Below are 25,444 nucleotides of genomic sequence, written 5' to 3' on the forward strand. Positions count from 1 at the left end.
AAAATGTTCTTGGTCTATGCTTTAGGTACACAGGTCTTAATGATCAGGAAATATTGTTGAACACGATTTTTAGTGAAAAAGCATTGAAAATTCCCACTGAAATGTGTACATGGCTAAGTAAAGGTCAGTAAGGTATTGAGTAAACCTGAAGTGCTCACATTAGAGGATTAGAAACTCAGGATTTTCAGCATTCAGTGAAGTTGGTGGACTTTCCTCTGGAATTCAAGACTTATTTTCCTTAACAGTTAGGTCTGAATTTGAATAGGTAATAAAATTGAAATGGAACTTCAGCTGAAAATTCTGGGTTTGGTTTTGAGCCGTATAAAATCACCAAGCATGAAAGCCGAAGTTTCAAACTATGTCTTGCTTCTACAACAAAAACCCACACAACATCAGCTTCACCTGGGTTTGAATTTCATTACAAAAATATCTAACTGTAAGTATTAAGGTAGATTACTGCTGGCTTTGTTTTCCCTTCAAATAGAAGTTCCAGTTTCGTCTGTGTTTGAAGGTTCTATGTGCTGCACTGTTAAGCACAGATTTCTGCTTAAATTATACTTCTATCAGCTTTAACATATTAAAATAGAACACATTTTAATGTGTGTGCGGAACATTAAATCATTTTTGCTTCAGGGAAACTCTGGTAAACAGTAACTGTCAAAAAATGTAATGAAAGAAAATTAAAATAATAGGAAATAGTCTGAACAACAGCTTTTCTAATCATGTTAACGGAAGTTCAGCTCTGCATCTTCTGTTTCTTCACAAAAAGCAGAAAGGTTGAGGAAGGAAAACTTGGGTACACAAATATACACTGTTGAACAAGAAGAGTTGGAAATTATTGTTATCATTGCTTGCTTACTGTGAAGTGCACTGCAATAAGTATAAGAAAAATACAATCAAACAATTTAATATATTAATATTTTATTGTTATGACAATTATTTTAATACATAAACATCTTTTCACAAAATCTTGGAAAATATAAGAGTATCGTTTAAGCACTCTAACTTCTGGAAGCCTGTATTATGTCAGAAAGAAACTGATCTGAAGAAATTAAACTGCATCAGAAATATTGACAGGCATACAGATTGAATTACATGAATATGAGATACACACAGACTTAGAGCAATTCTGCTTAGTGATCAATGTCAAATGAATTTCAAAATTATTTTAGTTTGTTTCTTGTGTCTTGTTTTATTTTAGATTTTAATTTGAATTAGTAGTATGAAACAAAATCACTATTTATTAACTTTCACTTGCAAACAAAAAATCTACTTAGCAAAAGCTTATTTGAAGCTAAAACCTTTCATTTTATGGAGCCCAAGTAAGAATATAGTTTATCATGATACAAACTATGCAAAAGCAAGAAGTAAAATCTAGGACTTGAAAGTTTCTGCCTATTAATGTGGTATGTAGCTGATGTACACAGGCTGTATGATGAGGTTGCATTGCCCCCTATAGTCACTGTGTGTCAACTGGGAGGGGAGGGGGAAGAGAAAGAGTGGAAGAAATTATTTGCCAAAAGTATTGTGCATGTGGTCTTGATTCATGCTTTGGAAAGAGCATGGTGGGGAACTGTGGACAAACCTACCTTGGCCACTCTGTTCAAGAGGAATTTGTATTCGTTATCCTCCAAGCACATACGGATGAAATAAAATGTACTTTCACGTTCACATCAGAAAACCTCTGCAGATTCTGTCATCTGGCTGTGTTTGGGGTATATTTGTCAGGTGTTGGTACTTGCACCCTGACAGGGCACCAGGGATGATGGCAAACCTGCCCCATGGACTGTCGCAGGAGGTGTTTGACCTTGATTCATCAGCAAAAGACAGGAAGGGCCACAGGTGACATCTCTTCTGCTCTCAAAGGGCACACCTTTGGGGGCTGAGCATAACAGGGACATTTCATTTCAAGGTACATAGAACTCTAAAAGTAGTGCCTGAATTGCGGAGTACATCCACAAACTGCTGTTTGGAGCAGCTTCAGCACAGGGACCAGAAAGAGAGAGAAAAAAGCTCAGGTATAGGTACGTCTTCAGCAGTAGGAACAACTGCAAAGAGCACAGCCAATTTGTTTGTGCTGCCCATGTACACCAGTGACGCTGCTCTTCAGCAGCGCCTGGGCCTTAGGGAGGCAGGATGTTTCCAAAATCCCTGAAAAATAATATGCCACTTTTAACTACCAGCACAAGGACATAGCTGCATGCCAGGACTCAGATTTTTTTCCAGTCAAGCCCATCTTACTTAACTTCGCTGTCAACTAAAAGAAATGTTATCTCACCACAAAATTAATTGAATCTCAGCAGCTGTCCTAATACTATTCTCCTATGAACATAATTATGCACAGAATTCAGTATATCTTTTAATAGGCACAGACACAATATAACAAAAAGCATGAAATTCTTGAGGACTTCTTAAAAATAATCAGATACTGTGCCAAAAACTCCATGGAAATGACAAATATTCAATAAGCTCAAGATCAACACCATGCTTTGTAGGGTTCAATACACTGTTATCACTCTTTGTCTTCTTTGTAGCGACGGTTTTTCTACTACTGCAATTCTAGGCATACCTTCAGCTAGAAAAAGTTAGTGCTGCTCCTATGAGGTGATAGTTCTCATTTTTGAGTCACCTACCTCTTTTCCTTTGGTTGCACAAGCATGTTTATAGAGGCACGATGAACTGATTGGAGAACTTATCCAGCTGAAATCTTAGGTTTATTCTTACCATATTATTTTTAACTTTAATCAGTTTTTGAGGCTCATCAGGTAGCAGCACCCGTGCTTATACTTGCACAAGGGTTGGGAGAAAAAGAAGTAATAGCAGTAGGTTATGTTAACTGCCTAATTCTATGGCGGTGACGTCTTTTGCCAACTGTAGTTATTTGTTTAACTATCATTTCAGGAATATGAATTGTCTTTAAATGCCTTTATATTTTATTCAGTCTGAGAAAAAGTATTATGAGTATTCCCATCACATACCTTCACAGATCATCTCTAGACAGAAAAGATAGTCCTGCAAACTTGTTTAGTTTTTGTGAGTATAAGCCCAGACATAGTCTCATATCAAATCTTTATTTTACTATGATAACTAGAGACTCAATAATGACTAAGCTACTGATGAGATGTGATTGCTGCTTACCCAGCAGATCAATACTGTCTCACCGCCTCCTGATGTGGAGGGATGTATCCTGATAGTATTCGACTGTTCGATTATCTTACTCTTAACTGCAAGCTCTCTAAAGCAGGGGCAGTTTTTTTTCTTCTGTTAGCCCTGTTGGCAGCATCAGCTCTGCAGCTCATGGTCTGAAGTTAAAAAGAAATGTCTTCCAAGTTTACCCAATAAAAGTTGTACAATATTCACCAGTCACATCTAGTGGTCTCATCTAGATAACTGACCTTATTCTTTTCTTTTCTAGTTTCTCATTTTGCTTGCTTTTTATCCTATATGCGCTGAAGTACTCTTACATGCTAGATATCATTGTGCAGTAATTCAGCTAACACAAACTTCTAACCATGAGCAATTCAAGGCTATGTTATTATATTTGTCCTTTATTTATTTACTTTAATCTCTGGTTCTTTTCTTACTTGTGTGCTTGTACTCAAACACAGTCATTCATATATGTTTAGTTATTAATATTTCACTAACTAGTGGAAAATTCTTTAACAATCATTGCTTGTCCATTGCCTATTTTTTTCTAAATTACATAAAATGTTTTTCTTCAACAAACACAATTTGATTGTGTCCGAAGAACATAAAAGCAGTACATTCTGCTACTCATGAAAATATGAGATTTTCATCATGGTAGCAGCATACTGTGCCTTCCTGCACAGTTCTTTAACCAAAAATCACTGTGTGACACAAGTCTAGCCCCATAAATGTGTAACCAGCTTTCAGCAGCAGTGCACTGCCTGACTGGTGCAGAAGACAGTAACACATTTGGGGAAGCAACATTTCTGAATGCCAAACATACATAGATGAGCCACTAAATCTTATGAATTATCCATGCAGAGCAGACAGAACACTTGTTTTCAAGGTCAAATGAGAAAGATCCCCTGACCTGTGTGGTAAAGTACATGTTAATACATTTATCCATCTTTGGAATGTAAGGGAGAAAGTCAACACAGAGAGAAATAAACCAGTGGGATAAGTGTGCCAAGCTACCAAAATCATTATGCCATCCATTTTACTAGCATTTTTTATGTCTGTGCATGGCATACACAATGAAAAAAAGGTCTCTAATTCAAATTTGAGTTTCTTCCAAACAAGATTGAAATACCAAATATATTTACATTCTGTGGATAACCTTCAATTAATATTGTTTTACACAGTGTTTTTTTCATATTTTTTAGTCAACTCCTAACTAAGGCAGCAGAAAGAGTAAAATAAAGCAATACTAGATTTTTTTAAAGGGGAATTGCAGTAGTGTCTCATAAATGCTTCTTCACTTCCCCCTGGCCTTCACTGGGCAGCATACTTAAAGCTGGCATGATTCTCTCAAAATAGTGTGTTTTGTTATGGTTGTCAACACTAACGTTTAAAGGATAACACTTCTGAAAAGAGGCAAGGTGGTCACCTGATGTCTCCTGAATACTTTGGACATGTAGCACTCAAGTTTGGTTCCTGAGCCTGATGGGCTGTTGAAGCACAGCCTTTGATGGTTCAAGAGAAGGCAACTGTACTACCAGGGCAGGAGATCAGAGGATGAGTTCTGACTAGGAATGAAGTTTGAAGTCTCTGGTAGTGCAAAGGGGCTCGAAAGTGAATACAAATCCATCCCAAAGCCCTTTGCATTAGCAGGTTAGGGTAAAAAAGTCTTATTGAGGCTCAGAGAATCACAATTTCTCTTGCTTTTCTCTTGCCTTGCCAAGAAGAATAAATGACTTGTCTCCTTTACAGGTCACTGTCCCTGCCTTGCATTTCATCAGGTCCACCATAGTGAAGTCAGAATTTCTGACATTTCCCACTAAACTTTTTTCTCCATCCTGCAGTCACAGTGAGAGAGGCAGGTGCACCTTTTCCATTCCTCCCACTACAGTATTGCAAAATCTGAGGTGGACCACACACTTCTGTTAGAGTATTCTACCCAGCAATATAGAGGCTATGACATGTGCTGTGTGGAATTAACCAGTCTACATATATTACAGTTTTTCTATATCATTGGGATGGTATTAGAAAAAAATAGTTTTCGACAGTTGTATCTCTGATGACTGTAGAGTGGTAGGATCTTGCAACAAACATTTCGGAGTATTAATCACTGTGCTTTTTGATATGTCTACACAGGCAGTTAGTTTAATTTCTTATATATCCATGTCATTTTTCTTTGATATTAATATTCCCGTATGACAAGTACATTACTTCAAGCTGCTGAATTGATTTTTTCAAGAGGAATCTCAGTTCACATAAATTGTTACTTCTCATGAAACTTTTCAAAAAAATGGCCAGATTCAATTCCATCCCTTCTAAGGAGCATTGAGAAGTATACTAAAGTAGGAAAAAATTATAAGCTAGCAGAACCAATCATATTGTATTACAAATGCTTGTGAAAAGATAAATTAGTCAATGAAAAGTCTGATTGAGGAAACAAACCCAACAGCTCAATGTATTTCCTCCCCTGGATGGTTCAGGCTGAGAAAACCAGCACATCCCTTAGAGAAAATGAAACTAAGCCTCCACACTTCTGCTTTGCAACAGGTACAGCATCTCCAGAAACAGTCAAAGATGTCAATGGAGTATTTGTCATATAGATGTTATTTTTGGGGGGACACACACTAGAGAAAGGAGCACAAAGTACATTTCCCAACAGAACTTGTCTACACTCGGATGATCTACTGAGTGTTTTAAACATATTACCAGTTTAACACTGCATGCAGCCAAAGACTACATGTACAATACATTCTGGCCCTATAAAGTTCATTCTGTGAAATGACTGAAATTTATTTTCCTGATTTCTTTCCTATATTCTCCTAACTGAATATGCGCTATTGTCTTCTTCATTGTGAATAGATTGTTTTTCTTTCTTTTTTCTTTTTTTTTCCTTTTTTTTTATTAAGCATTTTTCCCATTATTTCTCATTTTTTCTCCTTCCTGCTCCTTTCCCTTCCCCTCCCTTCGTTTTTTTCCCTCTAATCATCTTCAATTGCCACTGTCTGATCTCCAGCTATAATAGAGATTCTCACAGTGTATATTTTCCTTTAATAAAGGAATTAATACTAAAATATTATAATATTCCAACACTTACTTATAAATTTGGGATATCATCACATGACTACATCATATAATGTACCCATGCCCCATAAAACACTCTAGCTGCTCTTCATTTTATTGTTTAGCTCTCCTATCTGTTGTGTTTAATTCAGTTTGATATGATACAGAATTATAACATTAAAATTGCATGATTCTTGTATTGCCAAAATACCACTGCTGTTGGTCAAGTACTAGTGAAAAATGAATGCAATTTCTCCCCAAATTTGGGCTGTCGTTTTAAGAGCAGCCATCTAAATCCTGGCAGTGCTTAGAAATACATTACTACAATGTTTACCCATGAAGAAAACAGTATTTCTTAATATTTCTAAAGAACCATATGTCTCTTTTAGTAGATCATACCAGTTTATTTTCTGTAGGTCAATAAGCATCATTAAACACCAATGGGTTTCTGAGTCCTTCTTCAGAGTCAATGACATTGTAGGCTTCACCATGATCTCATTTTCCTTCTGTACAAGATTTGCAGGGCAAGGGAGGTCAATGAACTATGAAAAACATAATCACTGCTTTTATTGTTGCTTTTTCCATCATAAAAATTCAATTTATTTAAATTCCATTAAAAAACACATTTGCATGCTGAAAGCATGAATATATGCTTTTGTTGTATTTACAACTGTTCATGTTAAAATGAGTTTTGACATTCTTTTTGGAAAAAAATAAGTATTCTCGATGATAAATATTACACAAGCTTCAGGACAAAGCAAGTGGTTAACAAAGTAAATTCCTCTAGAACCGTTTCTCAGAGGTGACAGAAAAATATTTTGCAAGTACCTGAGGGAATTAGGAGTTTAACACTAATTTTCAGAAGTGACTTGAGCATCAAGGTTCAACTTTTCAAAAGTACTTGGGCCTTTAACTCTCATTTTAATTTTAGAGACTTAGACACTCAAAACCTATGAGGATCTAGATTCAGAAAACTGAAAGTCAAGGGGATTTGGATTATCAAGGCCAGATTTTTCAAAAAGTATTTAGGAACTTAGAGGCAAAGATAGGTAGATAACTGATTTTTTTCAAAGCAAAGTGAAGAAGAGGTAAGTCCCTAGCACTCACTGAGATTAGTGTGTTGTTAGAGAGTGTTAGGTACACCTCTGCACTTGAATATCTTTAAAAAATCTTTTCTCGAACTGCTTTTGAAAGTGGGCTTTATCATCTGAATGCAGTGATGTATCATTTTTGTAATTTTTGACCTCACAATGATTGCCAGGGATGTGCTTCACTCAAATAATTTTGCATCATAATCTTGATGGAAATGGACAGGATTAGATAAAAAAATCTTATTTTAACAAAACATAGTTAGTAATTGGATCCAAAAAAATCATAGAAGTTTGAGAGTTGAAAATAACAGACAATTTTGCTCCTCTGTGATCGTACTTTGGTGAACTCTGTTGGACCCTGAGCACAGTCAGCTTCAAGAGTTTACCCCGTAAATGCTAAGCAGCCCACAGCACAGGCACATATGTATGAAGTCATGCTGTTAACAGTGCTAGAGTCTGGTAATATGAATGACTAACTCACTTTCAGCAATCTTGCCACAGTTGGAAAGAAGATGAGAGGCAGAATGAAAACAGAAAGTTGCAAGATGACACAAATCTGGCAAAATGCAGGTTTGGATTTTGATTTCTGAGGAAGCAGAATTTCTTTCTGATTGCATTACACCATTAATATCTGCAGCTTCATTTTTTCAGCCTCTGCTAATTTTTATTTCTTGTTTTTATAATTTACTCATATAAAGGAAATTATCATTATCATATATAATTAACCCCCCTGGACACACTCCTGTGTAACCTCATCTAGGTGTTCCTGCTCCAGCAGAGGGATTGGACTAGATGATCTTTCGAGGTCCCTTCCAGTCCTTAACATTCTGCAATTCTGTGATATAAATACAAGTTTTTATGTAACAGTTCTCTGTATTCAGTCTTTAAAATGAAACCACACTTTAGTACTGAAAACATTAGTTCCTTACTGAGTCACATTTGATTTTTTTTCCTGTACTGACTGGCTTCTGAACACACTAGCTGATGGTAAGCTTTGTCATGAGATGCTGAGATATGAAGAACAACAGGTTACCTCATAATCTCTTCTTGTTAATGCTTGTTCTGGAGAGCACCTGCTGTCTTTAAAAGGGATTTGAGTGACCCAAGATTAAGAAGTCTTCCTACAACAACTGCTGTTCTTATCACTGAAGAATACTCATACCAATGTGACATTTTCCTGATGGTTTCAAATTCACAGACTGAGGGAGAGATAAGAGTCAAAGAATCATACCGTGTGCAATTATAAGAAGACATCAAACCGCTGCAATATGATTCCATTTTGGAGAATAGTACCACTATCAGACTAATTGCTTTCTGTCTGCAAAGTACCTATTAGGACCAAACACCCTCTGATTCCATTTAAAGACATTTTAAAGTGCAAGGGTGTTTACAGTATTTTTAATCATCTTTCTAGTTCATCCTTACTGGGCAAATGACATAATGGGCACGGGGAAGCTAAATGAATTGCACAATCTGACAATGTTTCAGAGAGGACATTAAAACTCTAGAGTACTATTGCCAGTATGTCTTGATACCTCTTTGGTTCAAAAAATAAAAAAGTATACACTTCTGGTCTTACAAAGTCCAGACAAGCCTGTGACATAAATGAAGGATCTGCTACCATGACACCCATCATACCATAGCCCATGTTACTCCTCAAAACATTTTTCTTAGCCTGTTTAACCACTGAGCTCCTATCACCATTACTTTAATTGATGATATTTGTGCAAAGCCAGTTCTTCGAAATATTATCCAAAATCATGAATATTTTGAAAATCAATGCCAAAGGATGAAATTATTAAAAAAATGGTACCCACTGAATCTGGTCTTTTTTTCTTCTTTCCAACATTCTTGACACAAATAAAGGACATCATCTATAATTGTGCTCCTTCTCCTCCCCCTTCCTCAACACAGGATCCTTCAGAAGACCTCTTTAAGAAACAGAAAAAAACAGTATCAAAATTAAATATCAAATATTATTAACTAAACTTTCAATTTACTCTTTCATACTGAATGAGGAAGTGAACATGCTGGGAATCTTTCTTTGTCCAATCCAGGGGCATTTTGAGGCCTCCAGAGGGCCAAATATCTTCTAGGTTGTAGCAGTAACATGTGCACCATCTAAGTCATTCAGACAGCACCTGGACTGATATGGATTTAATCTTTCTAAGTGTAGGAAAAAACTAGTGGAACCCACAAATTGGTTAGAAACTGAAATTCATTATTTTAAATTAGATGTAAACGATAAGTTTGTCAGAAGGAATAAGTAAAAGAAGGCAACAGTGGTAAAAGGTAACTGAAGATTATCATCCTGGATACTAGGTGATGGAAAGACAATATGTCAGTTTGCTACAGCTGAAGAAAGTTTTTACTATCCTAGTCTGAGAATGTCAAGTTGTTTTCTGAGCTCCATTCACTTTTGCTTGGCTATGTTTAGGATTTCCCCAGTGGAAGACAATGCAGTTCACTGCTTATAAGCTCTCCATTTACAAGTGCATTACAATATTTTATTATAATATTTTCCTTCTGCTAATAACAACACTTGAATGATAATCTCAATATAACTTTAGAGCACATTATGCATAGCTGTCTTCTTGACTGTAGAACATCTGAAATCCATTGATTGTACCCACAGTGGTAGAAAAAATCTGTAAACAGCAACCAAATTAATTAGTAAGCTGTAGCATGCTGCCAAAAGCAAAGATTAGTTAGTACAACCATTAACTTTATTGGGGTGCATGCATCTAACATCTCAATGAATAATAGATTTCCAGCACTGCAGAAGTTGTGTAAGCCACACTGTGGACCCCAGCAGTATATGTTGATCTACTAAAACAGATAGACAAAATGAAGTAGACTTCTGTTTGTCTGGATTTGACACAGAAATCCAGACTCTTCCAGTGATCCACAGATCAGTTATTATACAACAAACCCCACCAGCTCCTTCACAGCTTGCTCAGTCTGCTGTCTCACTATGTACTTAGAAAGCCTTTAATCTTCAGGCTGACATAGGTGCAAGGAGTGTACAGACTAAAATTTCATATACAATTTGGATGAAAGCTAATTACTGCCTGTTATTCTATCTGCTTTCCTCCAAGTAGAAGAATATGGGGAAAAAAACAAATAGATTGCTTTTACTGCTTCATGCTTTGTGCTATTAACTATAACTGTGAAAATGTTAGTACAAAAATAATGCTACTGCTATGTTTCAAGAGTATAAAAGATTGTCTGATAGTCATAAAAAACTGCTGGTCAAGATGTATCCCTAAAGATATATGCTTAATTTACTCTAAATAAAAATTCTGTTCTCCGGGTGCCCAGCTAAGGACACATTTTTACAACTGTTTCCAGTGAAAAGTGCATTTTCATATCTGAGCAACAGTCCTTAAAGTGGGTCTTTGTGATACTGAAAATGAGCCTACTAAAGGCAATTAGCACACAAAGCTTTATGTCCACATGTGTAACTCTTGAACTCCAATGGGATTGTTCACATTGTGCAAAGTGAGTAACGTGCAGGACCAGGGACTTCTGTGTAACATCACTAATACCATTATAATATACTATTTAAAAATCAAACAAGTATAAAGATTAGTCTAAGTGAAACCTGTTGTTCATAGAGTATTATAGATCAGACAGAAAGAAGCAAATATAACAAGGCAACTAGGAAAAAACAACAGTAAAATCAAAGGATGTGAACACGTATATAGCATGGTTTACCAGAGGCAAAAAAATGACAACTGAGGAGATAATGTGCTTGAAAATTCAATAATCAGAGGAAAATTATGAATTAATAAGGAAAATGATATATTCCAAAAGTCATATTTGTGATGTACAAGATATTTGAGCCAGATTCATACATATATTTTAAAAAATGGCAAACCGCAGACTTCAACAATAAAAAGCCCTTTCATAATCAGAGAATGGTATAAGAAATCTTGTTAATGAAACAGCTGCAGTGTCTCCTGTCACAATATCCTTTGATGACAAATTATGCTTCAAGGTGAGAGCCAAGTCAGTTGAGATTCTTATTGTGAATTACCCTTTAGGAATCCATCTCTCTCTCTTCTGACTATGGGTAGACCCTGATGAGTTGAGAGCCCATGGAGTAAAGTCACTCTTTGCAACTTCTTCCCTATTTAATATTTTTCTGGCTAATATATCTCTTTTTTGGACAGTGATGTCAGTACTTCAAAACTTATTATCTTTTTTAAGTTTGGAAAGGAGTAAGCATTTCAATACATTAGTTCAAGAAACTGTTTCTTCCTTAGAACCTTTTCTTACATTCTGAATCCTACAATGGTGGTTTTCAGCATTTCTCATCATGCATTCATATTCAGCACCCTTTCATCAAAAAAGGACAATTTTAACTATGCTTTTGCAGGAGACTTCATCTATTTCCAGATAACCCAGTAGCATTTCCTCCACATTGTGCACTCAAAAACCGTTGTGCACATGTATGTTATTTGCCCTCAGTTTCAGTTCTCATTGGCAGGCCAAATGAACTCAAACAGTCTAATTTTCAGCCCGAAGAAGAGAAGGTTGAGAGGGGATCTTATTTATGCTCATAAATATCTCAAGGGTGTCAAAAGGATGGGACCAGACTCTTTACAGTGGTGCCTAATGATAGGATGATGGGCAATGAGCACAAACTGAAACATGGGAGGTTCCATCAAGACAAAGAGGAGAAACTTCTTTACTTTGAGGATGACAGAGCACTGGAACAGGCTGCCCAGAGAGGCTGTGGAGTCTCCTTCTCTGGAGTTATTCAAAACCTGCCTGGACACATTCCTGTGCAATCCACTCTGGGTGAACCTGTTTTTAGCAGGGGGGGTGGACTAGATGATCTCCAGAGGTCCCTTCCAACCCCAAACATTCTGTGATTCTTTAAAAGATACTGAATTACAAAATAAGCTCATTTGTGCATTATAGGAAACTCATCCTACAAGACAAGACTCCTTTGCACATCAGCCTCACCCTTTCCAGTTGATCTTCAAAAATATCTTGGGAATCCAATTTGCAGTTGACCAGTTACATATACTTTTCACTTTCAACTAGCAAAAATTGCATTGCCTATCTCACTACAAGTTTTTAGGTACCTTGTAAATTCCAGAAAGATCAGATTCACTAGGAAATAAGCAGAGAAGAAAATAAGAATATAATCATGCTTGTCTGTAAGTCCACTGTTTACCCACATCGCTAGTGCTATTTGCACTTGTCATCACCCTGTCTCAGAAAGAACATGAATTATAGTATTTCCAGGTGAGGAGATGCTGGAAATGCCAGGACTCTCCACCCAGAGCACTATTTTAAAGTCAGAGTCACTCTGGTCTAGCACAGATTTTCAGCACAGAATATCAGACCACTCCTGGACACAGACTGCTGAGCTGTTGGGATCCTTGATGTGACCCAGCATGGCAGCTTGCACACATTTTCATAATGAAGCTTATCTCCAGAAACAACCAGAAGAAGCTTCCTCTTCATTTATCACATTGCCTACTCACATGAACTGAGCTTTACTTTTGAGGCAACGGTCAACCACATCCAAGTGAGCCCCTGGCTATTCTAAATTATATCAAGGCTGAGAACACTGTAAATCAGGCAGGAAACTTTCATGCCATCTTTGGCCACAATGACCATCAATCTTTTATTCCCATTAGTCACAACTGGAATCCAGCCCAAGTGTCTGCAGTCTTAAACAAGATACCATCTTTGGTATCAGCTTCCATCAGACTTAAACTAGTCCAGTGACAAGACAGCTCTCCTCTCCCACAACCTATGGAAGTGAGAAATAAACAGTGAGAAATAGGATGTTTTCCATGAAAGAGAATTCATATGCAAAAACTGTGTTCCTGCTACAACCAGTAATCTACGGTAGAATATTTTTAGGATATAGAAAATTCTGGCTTAGTTCCACAAAATGAACGGTAGAACTGCCTCAATTTAATTATCACCCCATGAAGCAATCTGACAGCCTCAATGCAGTGCTTAGTAAGCATTTTACCTCAGACAGCTTGAAGATGTATTGTAGCACTGAAATTACAATACATACCATGACTTGTTCTGTCATCTTACTTTGGGAATGCAGCATGCTTGTCTCTATAATGAGCTGTCTGATATTCACCCATTTCACCTGTAGTAAACAGGAGCAAAACGTAAGTAACCATAAGTTGGCATATTAGTTGAATGCAAACCAAAATATTAAATTTTGGCAGAAGGTTTCAGATGCTTTTAATTTTCTAGAAGAGTGCAATACATAATTTACTAACAATTACATTTTGAAAAACACTTTGAATTTTCTAAATTTTTCATTATTACAATCTGGGGGGGAACAACAAACAAACAAAAAAACCAAACAAACAAACAAACAAAAGCAAAACAAACCCTGTTCTCTCATTGTCCGTCTTACTTTGTGCTTAAAAGATTCCTGGAAAGTATATTAGGGGAATACTTGCTACTATATCCAACACAGGAATAAAATATATATAACTTAGGGACACATATGTGCATCCTATTAAGTAAATAAAGTCTGCAAGAAAAAGTTTTCTCTGCTTAGTTCAAAAACTAAAGGAAAAACAAGTATTAAAAAAATTGCAATAGGACACTTGATAAAGCTTACAGTAATGCAGTTCTGTAATGTTTTTAAATAAATATATTTATCCTCCAAACTATATGCTAATCTGCAATTCTGCAAGTATAATGAAATGATGTACCTTTTTTAAAGTGATTCAACTTGTTTCCAGCAGAAGAAAAATCAAGACTTATTTATTCATATGAAATCTTACAGAGAAATCTGAGTAGCTTTATTTTCTTTTTAATTATGGCATTACATCAGAAACAGACTGTGCCACCCTTCCTCTGGCTAAGCAATTTTTAGAAGATGTGTGAAAAAGCAGTTAAGCCCAAGATAAATTTTAAAACACCCACCTCGCAGGAACTATTCACACCTGTAACAAGACCCACCTAGAACATCCAAGAAATCAGTGAATTTTCATGGACACAACTGTAAGTTAAGTGTCATAGACTGATTCTTGTTTAATGCCATCTCAGAAGCCATGAATTGTGGAATGCAGAAATAATACCCCACATTAGCCATAGCAATATCCTAAAAGAAACCCAAACCCACCTTTAAAATAGACTTGATATAAATAAGTAAAGAAAAATAACTGAGACCGTATTTTGAGTATGAATTATTTATCAAACTTTGTTTTGTCTCTCTTACACAATGTATTTCTATTTCTTTTTGCCATGGTTTAATCCCAGGCAGTAACTTGGACAACACAGCTGCTCTGCTCACTTACTAACCTCTTCCCAAGTGGGATGTAGGGGAGAAATGGAAAGGGAAGAAAAAAAACCTCATGGGTTGAGATAAGAACAGTTTAATAGGACAGTAAAGGAAGATAAAATAATAATAATAACTATATACAAAACAAGTGATGCACAATGCAATTGCTCACCACCTGCGGCACTGATACACTGATTCCTGAGCAGCAGTATTTGCCCTCCTCAGACAACTTCAGTTTATATACTGAGAATGACATCATATGGTAAGGAATGACATCATTTGGCCAGCTAGGGTCAGCTGTTCTGGTTTTGCTCCCTCCCAGGTTCTTTGTGCACCTGGCAGAGCATGGGAACCTGAAAAGTCCTTGACTACCTTGCAACAAATAAAACATCAACGTATTATCAAACATTTTTCTAATGCTAAATCAAAAACACAGCTACTAGAAAGAACACTAACTCTATCTCAGCTGAAACCAGGACATTTTTAAAAATAGAAACATTCTGTCACATTTCTTCAGACTGACAGGGCTATGGAAAAACAGAAGTACCTCAGGATTTAGAAAGGACTTCCCAGTCACTATTACTTGAAAGCTAGAGTTTTCACTCTCAAAGAGGCAGAGTGTCCAAAAAGAAACAATACCCTGAACAAAGATGTAAAATTGTAGATTACTTTCACAGGTTCTTATTCTACAATGGAGAAAATATCCACACTCAAGCTTAGGCTCCTTTGAAAAGAATATTTTCCTTTTATATCGAGATAAAAAGCAAATCTTTTAGGTCAGAGGCTACAGGGGAAAAGAGCTAATGTCTCCCCATGCTTTGATGTTACAAGTAGTCCCTCGTTACAGAAGTGTATTAGAGCTTCTAGTAAACTGAGCCAGCATATTTAATAACCAGTTTCTGTATGGGTGGTATATAGATTATTCCGTACATAACACAGCAAGAAAAGTCATGCACATTATGAACGACACACAGACCTTTCTTTTAACGTGTTAACATTACTTTAAAATATGGCATAATTAAAAGGTAATGCGTGATTTATAGATCCCATAGGAAGGTTTGTCTTTAAAAATGTCTCTGAAACAACTATAGACAGCAAACCAGGATTAAGTGTTCCTTTCACAGTGAAATGTAACACACATAACGGGTTCCGTACTGGTGTGTAATAACTGAAAACAGCAAATTTCAATCTGTTAAGTACTAAGCACGCACTGATGAATAATGATAATTTATGTCTCTTACTTTCGAAGAAGAACTGAAGACTGGAGGAACCAGTCTAAAACAACATGGTTTAGTTCAGTTGTCTTCCACAAATTCTTAGGAGTAACATCTGAAGGACCTAATGCACCAGTTTGCATTGATCCTAATGCACCAATGCACCCAATGGACCAATTTACTTGTTAACCCACCTTTTGGAACACTAGATCTCAAAATTCAGGAGATGGTGGAATGATATCAATAAATGCCTTAAAAAATCAGTTCAAAATATTAATCAAAATTTTGGTGTTATGTAACACCAAGCTGTAAACCAGCAAGATATATCCTTAGAAAACATTATTGAATTATATTCAACTTTTTTTTTTTGTATCTGTAAATTGAAACTTGCTAAGAATACTAATCTTGAAATTAACAACAACAAAAAAATCTTTGTTTTCTTAGATAATTGATGTCCTCCAAGAGAACACTACACACGAGAAAACAGAATTTCTAATTGAGTTTTGTATAATTTGGAAAATCATGTTTGTTTGGATATTAGTGAAATACTAATAGCTGACTGAGACCACTTATTATGCAAATTTGAAAATTACATTAATACCATTTAGGTACCCTGTAGTTTGAGCATTGCTCAGTAGACAGTTGAACAAAGAGACTGCCCAGCAAAATCTCACAAAATCACAAATAATCAGAAAGCTGAAATACAATTATCCTACATTTGAATCAGAGGAGACACACTCTGGCAACTTTTCTTGTCAGAAGTGCCTACAGGAACTTGTGTAACAGCTCCAGATTTCAGTTAGAAATGAGACACTGCAAGAAGGGTTACCAGGGTTTGTGAAGGACTTACATCAGGGAATTTCTGTAGGAAAGATGGAACAGATTCAAAACAAATAGAAGAAAAGCAGAAAGTCTGGGAGTAGGAAAGTGAAAAAGAACATGAGTTCAGGGGAAAGCTAAGAAAAAGGGGATAAAAAAGCTAGATGTACGAGGAGTAGGAATAAAGAAAGAAAACTGCAAGAAAATGAAAAATGAGGAACCGTAAGTAGAGAGGAACAAGGGACATATCAGTCTCACTAAATGTTTCCTGGTATAGCAGCAAAGAAGCAAATCATTCTCCATGTAGGTTTGGGTACCTGCCACGAAAAGTCCAGGAGGAGTTTTTGAGCCTGATTATTCGTAACAGGTTTCCAGATTACATTTTTAGCTTTGTAAGTTTTGTTTATAAATATATTTAAGATGAACAATTCACTGGAAATAGTGGAGAACACAATGTCCTAAATAACAGTGCCTTTCTACACTCAGTTTCCACATTGGTAAGATGTGTTCAAACTGATTATCACAATGCTATGAAATCACCTTACCCCTCTGCTGGAAGCTACATCTCCGAAATCAGAGCTGTTTGAAGAAAACCTGCCCTCCATCGCTCCAGCTGTAAACCCACTGCACCAGCGTGTACTCACCTGCTGAAATAGTATAAACGCTTCACTATATTGCTATATGGATAATGAGTGCATCAGAAAAGGCTCACAAGCTCCACTACAATAGCATCAGGAACATGATGTTGTAAACCACTGTTCAAAACCACGGCAGCTGGATTCATCACAGGATCTCCTGGGACACCTGACAGTTTTAACAACTAAAATTTAATAAAAAAAAAAAGCAAAGCAGATCTGCTTTTTCAATGGAAGGTGTTATACATAAAGGCTACAATTTCCTCCTCTCAGATGACTTAAAGTGCCAAAGTTATGGTGGATCATGTCCTGTTTTCTCTTTCCACATCTATTTTGGAAATCTCCAGATTTTTCCAGATGTTTCCAAGCTACCTTCTTATGAACACACTTGTAAAACACCTATAGCCTCTCAGCTCTGGTCTGTTATTTCTTTATCCTGCCTCGACACCAATTTGTGCCTTATTGCTGAAGCATCTCCACAATGGCAGGTCAGCTGCCCAATCCCTTTCTCTTTTCATGTGCCAGTGTAACTCTACTCCCTTTAGATGGTAATAATTTTTAGACTCATTTTCTTTGCCTTCTTTTGGGGAGGCTCTATGTGGACCCCCTTCTAGCTCCCCAAGCAGGACCAGAAGGAGCAAGTGTGGGTTTCCAGGTGGGAAGCGTCAACAGGGTGATTTTTGTGCACAATTCATGGCAACGCAGGGTGCAACCCTGGAGCTCCCCAGCCGCTTGGTGTGCTTCCTCCCTCAGAACGCTTCTGCTTTGCCCTTGTTTATCCTTAAACTGAGAGCCACTGGGAACAAAGGTCAGCCAGTGTATGTGTTTGGAAAGAAACACAAGAGAAGGCTCTACTGCTAACAAGCAGTAGGAATAAAAGTTTTCTTTGGTAAGCTATGTGAGTTATAAACAATATAGTACTACCATGTGTTTAAAAAGAACAAGGTCACTAGTGAGAAAGAAACTGTTATTCTTAAAAGACAAAGTCAGGAGATACAAAAGGGCATACATCATTTCCCTCTGAAATTGTATGATAAAATGACAGCAAAAATCAGCTTAGAAGCAACACGTGAACTAGCCTTCTGTGCCTCCTGCTCTCTTCTTTCCAAGACTAAATGGATCTGTGTCTCTCTTTTGTCACATTGTTGTAACTTTCATTCAGTCTCCCCACTTCACCTTGACCGCATCTGAACAGTGACAATATGTTTCTTGTTCTTCACACTTTTCCCAGCAAGGATCACTGACAGCCTCTTACTTCATATTTTCTCGGCTTTTAAGGCAGTTTTTTTTTTTTCCTTCTTTTTTCCCTCAGCCATCATCATTGCTATTTGGAGAGAATTTGGTTCAATTTCCATTTTAAACATGAAACGTTTGAATTAGCTCATAATGTCTTCCAGATTGTAGAGAAAAGAGCTGGTCTTGGGGAAAAAAAAAAAACAAAAAACAAAAAAAAAAAAAAAAACAACACTTTTTTTTTTTCAAAACAAATAATGAAAAGCTGCAGAATTGCAGAATAATCTTAAATCATTTTATACTGCACATAAAACTTGAAAATAATGAGAGCTCTTCAATTTAGAAATGATTGGGGTTCTAGGCATACGAATCAGAGAAAGAAAGCAGTAAAATTATTAGAACAGTACAGCATTTTTCATAAGCATTTCAATTCAGATGTGATCAAAGATTCTGGACTTGCAAAGCAATTTACTTGGAGTTTGCAGGAAAGTCTCACTCTTTCAAACTGAAGCACTCTTAACAGTATGAAGAACTTCAATAATTTTAAATTGATGTATACCATACATGCCTAGAAATCCAATTTAGTCTTTAAATAAAAACATTATAACTTCAGAAGTATGAAGGGCCCACCCACAACATAACAGCAATCTAGCCTTTCCAATTCACATGTCAATTCAGCCTAGCTGTTATTTCTCCCATGCTAGGTTTTTCTGGCATGAGGAATTGCTGAAAACTTTAGAGAGGAGTATTTGTTTCTTTTAACCCTATCCTGCAGGCTCACTTTCTGATTATCTATGAATTTTTTCCTAAACCATGTGAACTTCTGGACAGCCTCAGATTTCAAGTTGATTTGCAAGGTGCAAATGGTGTTCCTAAATTCTTTTAAATACTGTAGATAAAAACAGAACACAATGTTTATGTCACATCAAAGATGCAATATATTCTCAATTAAGAACTTAATTCAGCTGAGTTTAAATTTGTAGGTGAGTTTGGGTTTGCAAATACATGTATATTTTTAAGGGAAACATAAAGTACATTGAATCCTAAAACAATATTAATAGAGCAGGATAACAAAATTAAGTCCAAAGTTTAAAAATTATGTCTCAAGTGTACAGGAAAATGATAAGATGAAGTCCTCCGACAAAGAAAGGTCTTGTCTCAACCCAGCAGGTCCTCTGCTGCCTCCACACAAATTGTCCTTCTATGTAAAACAGACTCCTGTCACCAGACAACCTGTGAGGTCTCTCAGTTTTGCAGAGCAGGAAACCACCTTTCTAGTCATACTGGCCATACCAGAAATCTTTCCTGTAGCCTGTAATGCTTGTGAGTGGTCACAGGAGAGCTGTTGTCTATAGAAAATGAAGTTTTATTTTCCTTATTGACATAGGTGTAGGACTGTGTAAGACATATATGAGGCAGACAGTGATATTTCAGGTTAGATTCTGTCTTGGAGTTTAGTTCAGAAAGTATCACATTCACCTTTAACTAGGTGATATAAAGACATCAGCACAAGCTTGGATACACGTTGATGACGGTAGGAATGACTAATGCACCAGAAACAAGTAGGTGGAGGGAATCAATCAGTCTACATGACCATAAATGTTTCCCTCAGGCTGTAAAGCCACACAGAAGTTGATTTGTTTCATACAGCAGATACAGGTGATGCACAGGTGGATGGAAAAGCGTTGGACAGTATAATCCACTTTTTTCACAAATTAGTAAGATTTGATGCCAGTATTTTAGATTTTACCAACTGTAAGTAGCTTCTCCAATGTGTAGCATGCTAAAATACTTTTAAGTTGGAAGGAAGTTATGGAATTCATCTGGTGCAACCCTCAACTCAATCAAGAACCAATGTAGACCAGGTTGCTCAGGATTTTGTACAGTCAAGATCTGAATATCTCCAAGGGTTGCTCAGGATTTTGTACAGTCAAGATCTGGATATCTCCAAGGATTTAGTTTTATAAATCATTATCAATTCTTTATGTTCTTTATCTTTTAAATTACAGTATTCTAAAATTAGGAAATTTCAGATTTCTTATCTGACAAGTTGATAGCCAGGCTAAGGATAGAACATATCTATGAAATATTAATGTGGTGTAAACCAATGCAGGTGCCCTTTAATATTTCTTAGTACTATTGGAGTTTATGTGAACAATGGTAAGAAGTCTGTTCTGTTCCCCATGGGCTACAGCTTAGCCTCAAGACTTAGTGGATGTTTGACTTTATTTAGTGCAGACTACGATGTCTATAAAACCTTACAAAATGCCACACACAAAATAAACCACAAAAACAAACGAAAAAACAAATGAAGTATTAACAGATTGCTACCTCTAACTATGCCAGGATCACTGTCAGACAGCAAAAGTGGTTACAAGTATCCACCATAATGTTCTTGGCTTGCAAAGTAAATTTAGCCCATAATGGTGGAGACTGGCACCATTATGGGGAAGAATGCATTTTTAAAGCATGCATTCTCTTTTCTTGAAAATAGAAAAGGCCATTAAATCTCTCGAGAATCTTTTCAATAATGACACCTGAAGTACCTGTAACTGGACAAATTTGTGACAAAACTTGAGGACTGAGCCACAAAAATTGGACACAAAATCGCGTATTTCACATCCGTCTTAATTATTTTCCACCAGATTTGACCTTTCTTTTCCGTATTTGCTTTTTGTGACATTTGATAGCAAAGTTGCTTTGGAAATGTTAGAAGAGGAATAGTTGTCATGGCTTCAAAAGGAAAACTATCTGCATGTTCAACATTAAACACAGATGCAGTGACAAGAAGTAAGACATTACCAACAAGCAAATATTCTCCAGTTCCTAAATTCATTATACTTTTAACTTCAGTCTTAAATGGCATTTAAACGTATACAATGTTTATAATTTATTTCAGGAAAAAATAATTTTAGCTCAGTATAGCATTTCACTTTGAAGTTCATCTGCTGAGATAAAATATACAGGTGAGAAACGTGGTCCAGCCATTCCTGAAGCTGTTTTTTGGCAGCGTTCTATAAGGCAAAGTTGTCTAAACAAAAGACATGCCATTAAAACTACTTTGTGCAGCAGCTAGATGCCTACTATTATTTTTGAGTTAAACCATGAAATGTTTCATGAGACAAAAATCTAGAAATCTTAACCTCTTTCAATTTCCTCAATGTTGAAGATAATTTTTCTGGTTTGAGTAGTTTAATCAGGTACATACAATTTCCTTTTATGCACACAGCAGCTATCTGAAAGCAGCTGCTTTCAGCCTTTCCAGAAGCCTCAGGCCAAGAAAAGAAAAAGGTAAATAACGTCAGAAAAAGTGCCTGAGCTCAATAAGCTCTACCAATAACTTAAAATATTTCCCTTTAGGATTCACCTCGACCTCTTCATATATTTTAAAAAGTGACCTGCCTAATGTCCTGAAGTTTTAAAACATGTTAAGACATTTTTCAAAGTACATTTTTCAAAGTAATTTGAGAAGATCTTGAACTAAAAGAATGGTCTTCTATAAACCATTTACTGCTTTGGTTTTAAAATGTTTCTGTATACTGAGAACAGAAGGAAAAGCCTTGAACAAGGAAAATACTCATCCAAGTCAAAATCAGCAGCTTTCAGTTGCTTTTACTGTTGTTTTCTGTTGATTTTGGTTTGTTTTCAGTGTCTTTTAAGTAGAATGGAAACCAAGAATGTTTTGCACACTCCCATAATTAAAAAATTCTGAAAGGATTTCATGGAAGCTTTCCACATACATTCTTTGGTTGCAAAGAGCATCCCTGAATTGTTACAATCTCAGTCCAAAGACCGAGGGCTTCATGCAGTTATGAATGTGTGGCTACCAAAGTTTATGATACAAACAACTTCTCAGTAAGGGAAACAGAACACTGGAACAGGCTGCCGAGGGAGGTTGTGGAGTCTCCTTCTCTGAAGACATTCAAAACCCGCCTGGATGCCTTCCTGTGTAACCTCATCTAGGTGTTCCTGCTCTGGTAGGGGGATTGGACTAGATGATCTTTCGAGGTCCCTTCCAATCTCTAACATTCTGTGATTCTGTGAAACCCTCCTGGTACTCCAACCATGGAGGACTTCAGCAGGTGTCAACAGTAAAGACTGCATTATACTGTTCCTTAACAGTACATGTAGGACATTTGACTTGTCATCAGGGAAGTATATCCCTGCTCGTAGAGTACTTCCTCCAAAATAAAATCACACTCTCCTGCCTTTTTTATTTTTTCTTAACACTTAGTTCTGTTAAAAAATATTGCTGAAACGAACATCTATTTTTCACTCTTCCAGATAGATAATGTTGGAAAAACACACAAATTACAAACTGTGAATGCCTAGGACCAAGGATGACATTACACTAAAGGTGAATATTAATAAGGATATGGAAGTAATCATAATGTAAAGTATTTGCATACTTATCTATGCCGTGATCACTCTTCAAACCATCACAAAGAAGAGATGGATTTGCAAAATGACTTGTATTCTACCAACACCGAATGGAGTGCCCATTTTTCAAGACTTCTTCTAAAACCTTAATACTAGAAGTAAATTAGATTATATTTCTATAAGATAAACTTTTCCATACCTCAAGATACATTTTTGAATTGTGATACCTTGCAAATGCTATCATTCCCATTTTAAAATAAATAAACGTGAGACCATAATGATAAAGAACTGAAATTTGTGCCTCGTTTAGTCCTGAAAATCTTCACTGTCTTCAGCAAGAATGTACAGAACCTGGGTGAAGATATAAATACAAATATGAGGATTTCGTATTTAGATTGTTAAAGTTAAGCAGCATACTCTAGTGGGCGCTATTTCTAATGTAAGAATTCCTCCATTATCATGGAGATCAATCATTTACTGTAGGTGTTATTTGTCATTCCCTTTCTTTTTTAATTGTAAGCAAAACAAACAAAACCACAGAACATCTTTATTATTACTATGAGAAAGAAAAAGTGAAAAATAAGGATGGTGGGACAGAGAATGAAGAAAGCAGGTATTTTTGACAAGCCGCATGATTAATATAAATGGACATTGAAATTTTTGTAAAGGAAAGTTCAAAAGAAGAGGAGATATTTAATAGAGGCTCTGTTAGCCAGCAATACCAGTTACTGGAACAGGCATTTACTCCTTGAAGGTGTGGCAGGAGACAGAAATTTATCTAGTTGGAAATGTTTCTCACTGAGCATGGGAAGTGAAAGATTAAAAATAAATAGCTTGAGGAGATTGAAATGGGGCACTTTTACTACCACAATGAGATGCCTCTTCACGCTGTAATTCTTGAGACACTTTTCCTGAGCTTGAGATTCACTGCACAGCAGTTACAAGGTGAGGTCCTATTATATTATAACTATTCCCATTCTCTCTGCCTTTGCAGTGAGAGTTCTCTCCTGTGATTTTAGCTATCTAAATGTTTCACATAGAACTGTGCGGGCTCAAGACACCTACAATGACCTATTTACCTATAGGTGTCTGCAGACACACTAAATAGCCCCTGAACTATGGGGCTTGTTTCAGTTGACCACACATTGGTATCTAATGCCATTTGAAATGTCCTGGGTTATCTAAGAGGTATCTGACGGGTCCACAAAGATGGCACAGGACATGTAGGAGACCCACTTCCAGAGTAGGCCATTCCACAGCATCTCAGGTACTGCTAGACCCCATGAGAGGGCAGCTGAATCGGGCCCCTCATCTTGTCCACAAAAGAATCCAGCTAACCAAGCACAATATCTGTATTGTAGTGAGCTGAACGGCTCTCTAGGTCCTAGTGACTATGTCTCCACTGACTTATGGTAACCAAATACCTAGCACATATGTCAACAGCATCATAAAAAACCTAAATGTAGCAGGATTTAGGAACCTTACTTGTAAATGTCTGTGAATGGGAGCTGAATCTTGCCATAGTTATGTATATTCCTCTTTCTGATAATGAAAGTATTAAACCTACATGAAGGGCAATTCAGTCTATCTGAAAAATTAAGTCTAAAACAGGTAGGATTCACCCCTTTTTAAGCATTCCCCCTCCTACTCAATGATTTTAAGCTGGGTTAACTGCCATAAACCAACAGAGTGCAAACCTTCTGACATTACATGTACAGGTTCCAAAGATTGCAAATGAATTTTGATGTAGAATGATCAATTACTTATTTTTAAACATTTAAGTTACATTTAGTACACCCGGATAGTAGTGATACACTCAAATTTAGACCCCTCCTTCATCGTACAGTAGTACACTGACACCTTTAAAGCCTGAGTCATCAAAACAGGACTGAATCCTTCTTTCACTCTGTTCTTCTTTAACCACATGGATAGTTCATATACATTTTTCATTAACCCTTTTGATAAAATAATATTTTTCTTGTCTGCTCACAGTGAAGCTTAATTTTTCCCTCTGCTTAAAATATCCCTCATTAGTAACTCCTACAAATCCAGAAAACTAATCTGATTATTTCAGAAATATAAAAGCATACTTAAATTAGATTTTTAAATTATAAATAAAAAAGGATTCATGTCACTCTTAAATAAAAACCTTAACAATAATTCAAATAGCTGAATAAAAAAATTACTCAAATAAAAACTTGCATGCCAAATTTCAGCACAACTGAATTTGTTTAAGTTCATAAATAGGTGCAGATTAAAGCCTTTGTCCACTTCAGTACACAACAGTTAACATCCAGAAATATTTTATAGAACAGAACATAATTCTAAACTGAAATATAGCCCTTGTAGAAAACCAGAACATTTCTTGAAAAAAATATTGATCTTAGATTTTACTTCCCTGATTTCTCTTTTTTGAGCTTAATGTTTTTTCTTCACCTCCTCTGTTCTCATTCCTTTGTCCACTACTCTTCATTTTTCAGTGGTTTAAAGGTAGGAAGAGTGGTGCTTGAAGCAAGAAAAAATTGAAAGAAATTTTCTAAAAGATTTTTTAAAAAGCTAAAATAAGTCTTCAGATTTTCACAACTA

General features: G+C 36.3%; 1 long non-coding RNA gene across 3 annotated transcripts in view; it reads right to left on the bottom strand.

Moving 5' to 3' along the window:
• The window catches only part of LOC136100401 (uncharacterized), a 201,910-nt gene that overhangs the window by 23,918 nt on the left and 152,548 nt on the right, over positions 1–25,444 (bottom strand). Inside the window, exons 5-8 of one of the 3 annotated variants that reach the window (XR_011738442.1) lie at positions 13,345–13,425; positions 9,113–9,226; positions 8,329–8,494; positions 980–6,746 (exon numbers count right to left, since the gene is read on the bottom strand). This is a non-coding gene — a long non-coding RNA (uncharacterized lncRNA). Of the gene's footprint in view, positions 1–979; positions 6,747–6,818; positions 8,495–9,112; positions 9,227–13,344; positions 13,426–25,444 lie in introns of those variants that run through there. The other 2 variants (XR_011738441.1, XR_011738443.1) reach the window with 2 other exon arrangements.

Source organism: Patagioenas fasciata, chromosome 3 (assembly GCF_037038585.1).
Source record: "Patagioenas fasciata isolate bPatFas1 chromosome 3, bPatFas1.hap1, whole genome shotgun sequence".
NCBI classification, from domain to species: domain Eukaryota; kingdom Metazoa; phylum Chordata; class Aves; order Columbiformes; family Columbidae; genus Patagioenas; species Patagioenas fasciata.